This window comes from Neltuma alba, unplaced genomic scaffold (assembly GCF_004799145.2).
Source record: "Neltuma alba isolate B1F8T4 unplaced genomic scaffold, ASM479914v2 tig00010174_pilon, whole genome shotgun sequence".
Classification (NCBI taxonomy): domain Eukaryota; kingdom Viridiplantae; phylum Streptophyta; class Magnoliopsida; order Fabales; family Fabaceae; genus Neltuma; species Neltuma alba.
Window position 1 is genome coordinate 871,881 of NW_021635117.1, and position 4,529 is coordinate 876,409.

A 4,529-nucleotide genomic window follows, 5' to 3' on the forward strand; every position below is an offset into this window, starting at 1 on the left:
CATTTAGCGACAGAATTTCCGTCACTAATTCTACGTTATTTGCCACGGAATTGGCGACCGAATATTCCATCACAAAGTACCGCATTTAGCGATGGAAAATTCTGTCGCTAACTTGCTATATTTTGTGACAGAATTTTCCGTCGCTAACTCACACACATTTGCTACAGAATTTGCAACATAAATTCCTTGCAAATCAGTCGCAAATTTTTTTTCTTCAATTGTTATGCTTATTTTTTGATTTGCAACAAAAAAATTTCAGTTATTTTTTTAAATAGGTTTTTTTAATAAATTGTTTAGAAAGAAATAAATTTCATGATAATAAGTAAAGTTTTTAAACTGCAAATAGTTCAATTTTTTTTATAAGAAACAATTTGGAATTTAAAAATAATCCCATACAATAAAATGTCATAAATTTAAGAACATTAAGGTTAAAACCTCAAGTATGAAGAAAAAGGCATAATAAGTAATGCAAAATGAGCCACTCATATCACTTTGCTCATTCTGATAGTCCTACACGAAGCCTCAAGTATGAAGAAAAAGGCATAATAAGTAATGCAAAACAGAAATTGGCAACAAGCACAACTTACTGCCATCGTCACCCTCCCAGCCCAGGGCATATTGGATGTGGCTTTTAACTATATAAGTGTTTGTTCTCATAGCATCCTTTTTTATGTCGACATTGAGAAAATGTTTGACCAAGTCGTATTCTACATTTAGTCGGGGCAAACATAACAAAAGGAAACCATATCGGCTATACATTGCCAGAATACCTTCCTTCCTTTAATTAGCTTCTTTTCCAGCTCTGCTTTGGCACGTAATTGCCTATGCCTCAGAATTCCATGGTACTGCTTGGCATTAATGTAAACAGGGTCCTCTGCAATTTCCAATGGTAAGACCATTTGCGTGGTATGAACTCCTATACCATGAGAATGCACCTAACATAGTTCCCAACAAAAATGAAGAGAAGTCAGATTAAAGAAAAATCTTTTTCTGGTATGATCACTAAACAATAGAAAAGCCAAAAAAAATCACATAGCCTAAGCTACAAAGTCTACAATAACATTAATATTAACTATAAAATGATCATCTCTAAGCATTCTAAACAATGACAAAATCTAGGTCTAATTTTCAAGTATTTGATATTAGTTGTACTAACAAACACATTATAAGTTGAACTTTTACATTATTATATGATTGAATCTTTGAAAAACAAGTGTCTCTACGTATAATATGTTCATTGAAGAACCTTAGCCCACGCCCAAAACACAGTGCCATGTGATGGAGGCTAACTGTGTGTTTTGTGGCAGCTATTCGTTTCCAGCGAGTTCTAGCCAGGTGTAAAGTGAATGGAGTGGTTGTATAACAATCGCTTTGCTGAAAGTTGAGATTCATCTTCACAACCTTTCCATAAAGGTTGTTTTGCAGCACGTAGCATGTCATAAAATGCTTGTGCATTAGGATTTGGCATCTCTTCAACACCTTTATTATAGTTATCCCTAAGACTCGGCCCAGCTGCATCCATCACCATGGTCTCATATTGACTTAATTGATCACCAAGTGGTCCACCTAGCATTGGAGACATGGGTGAATGATATTCTATACTTCTCTCACCATGACTAGTCCATATATAATAGTTTGGCATGAATCCATATTTATAAATATGTGTCTTCACCTCATCGAGAATGAGATATGGCCTACATCTACATTTCACACATGGACACCTAAGCTTCCCCAATTTTTGGCCATAAGGTGATTGCATTGCATAAGTAAGAAACTCCTGTACACCTTGCTCAAATTCTATTGCAACCCATTTAGTGCACTGATCTATTCTATTGTACATCCATCTTTGATTTTCTGGGCCTTCCATTCTAAGAAAGAGGTGTGCAATAATAATATGTAAGAATTGGAGAAGACAAGTAATATATATGGCAAACAAATACACACACATACATATATGAATAAGCAAAGTTAAATGTCAACATTTGTATATGAAGAAACTAACAAGTTTTATTTAAGGACAACTCCTACCAAAGACAAGACTTGCTAAACAATCATTAATAGATAGCTTTGAAGGTAAAAAAAAACACTGAAAAAGATTTTGAAAAATGTAAGAGATAGGAATGTATTGAGACTACCTACCAACAACAATCAAACAACATATATCAAGCTAGATAAAAAAAACAAAACATTATACATCAACCCAACTAACAGTTAAATGGTCACCTTACTTGAATAGTTCTACAACTTGTGTTTGGGTTGCCACTAGACCTCTATCTAACTCTATCAAAGGAGCTGCTGTATGTCAAATTATTATAATCCAACCCTACACACACAATCAAGTCAACAAATTAAAACCAGAAAAAAAAAGCACTCACCAAGCAACCAAGCATTTCAATAATTGGTAACTCTATATATAGACAATATATACGTACATCATAAGTCCCTTAATATTCTAAGCAACCAAGCATCTCATGTAATGACAGATTTTACATGTATTTGCCCAATTATGGTATTGCAAAAGTGATGTAAATCTGCATAATAGTTATGGAATGCTCAATCAGTAGGAAAGTGTTTTGCTGTTTCAGGTAATAATGCTCATAATGTTTGAGGCTGAAATTATAGGCATTTTGGATAAGATGTTTGCAATCTTTTTAAGTTGTAATCTGCTGAGAGATTAACATCTCAGCTCTTGTTTATTTCCTTTGGAATGATCAATGCATATAGTTGGGGCTAGGCTTGTAGTAATAACTCAAAATCAGATTCTAATCTGATAGTATCTTTGACCATCCTAATGAAATGACATCCTAACAATATAAAATTAATAATACAATCAGGAAAAAATTAGAAATCATTAAAGCTAATAAACCATAATAAATTAAAGAGCTAAAGTTTTAGTGTTAAAACTGCATGCATATTGAAAGAATTTTGTAAAAGTATAAGTTTAGTGGTGGAATTCAATTGATACATGTTAGTATCGATATACTGGTCCCCATGAGGTTCTCAATGAAGATTCCCCTGCTACAAGTATTTTTAATTTCTTTTAAATCATGATGAGTCTAATACATCATCTGCTTGCTAGATTAATAGTATTCCAGTATGTTTTGGCAATATCCAAGCAATACTCTTCATTTATATTTTACACTGACAGGCTCGTCATAAGTGACCAAATGCCTTGAAGCATTGCAACTATCAGAGTGAAATCTATATCAGCTTTACATGAGGGGAGATTTTTTTAGTTAGGTAATTGAATCTATAATGCAAATAAACAAACTAGGATGCTTTACACATGATTAACTTGCAACATTCTCATTTCATGAGTTTTACATCAAGAGCAACCAAATGCTTGTGCCATCACCATTGCACAACACTCATCTACCGACTATGATGAACGTAATATGGAAGCAACAACACAATCAGATGTTTGTACTTTGATAGCTCGAAGAATGAGCTTTCTTTGATAGAAGCCAATTCCAATAATACAACAATAAATATAAAACGAATAACCAAAAAAAGCAAATGAAAGCAAAAAGGCCTAATTTACAGAAGTTACGAATAAGGGTTGGGAATTACAAATGTTTGTATACAACAATAAATATAAAACAAATATAAAACTCCAATAAAAAAGCATATATATCAAAGACCAATATACATTAAAGCTTGCCTAAATGTGTACCTCATTTTCCATCTCCCAGAATGACTTGCAGAGAATCCAATCAACCAAATGAAGTACTAATCCTGTGCAATGTCACTAGTCAAGGTAGTACTAAAAGGCAGTCACTTAGTACCAGTAGAAATATTTTCAACAAAACTAGAAGGGAGATCTGAACCTTGAAATAAAAAGTAACCCACAAATAAAATGAAATCTAAAAGGGAATCTGAACCAGAAGATGAAAACAAGAAATAGAATGCCAAGAAGCTACCCAGTGACAAATCTGAACGCTGACGATGAACATAAAGGAGGCTGACAAAACGGAGTAGAATCTAAACTTTGAAGAGGAAACCAAAGAATGTGAATGGACACAACAACACAAACAGAAGGCCGACACTCTGAGTCTCAAAACCTGCACATTCAGGCGCAATTTGATCTGAGGAGGGGAAATGGAAGAAGAGTAGGAGTGGAGGATTGGAGGTGCCTTTGCTGGACTGGCAGACGATGGTGAAGGGGTTTCATTAGAGAAATAAACCCTTAGGCGTTGAGGAAACCCTTAGAAGTGGTTTGGCTCCTCCTCTTGCGATTCTTGTAATTTTTTAAAAGAAGGAAATTAGAAAAAAAATCCTGAAGAGAGCAAATTTGTGATATTTGTGGAGGGAAAATGAATTTTACCTTTGCAAACGGAGGGAACATGCGAATATTTTGGAGGGGCAAGATTTTTCATACACATATAGATATAAATCTAATTAAATGTTTCTTCAGTAAAAAATTATAAAATAAAATTGTTATTATAGAAAATATACTTAGCATTAAAATGATAAATTAATTATTAAAATTATTCCTTTTAATTATAATACCTCTCTCTCACATATATTAT

The 4,529-nt window shown here is 33.5% G+C and overlaps 1 long non-coding RNA gene across 2 annotated transcripts; it reads right to left on the bottom strand.

The window, feature by feature from the left end:
* Positions 1-308: 308 nt before the first annotated feature.
* On the bottom strand, positions 309-4,008 carry LOC114754677 (uncharacterized). Of its 2 annotated transcripts, none has more exons than XR_003741227.1 (3): positions 3,674-4,008; positions 2,229-2,323; positions 309-935 (listed from the first exon to the last, which is right to left on the bottom strand). It is a non-coding gene; the product is annotated as an uncharacterized LOC114754677 (long non-coding RNA). The 2 variants fall into 2 exon arrangements; XR_003741228.1 differs by having other exon boundaries at positions 2,224-2,323.
* Between the last annotated feature and the right edge of the window lie 521 nt (positions 4,009-4,529).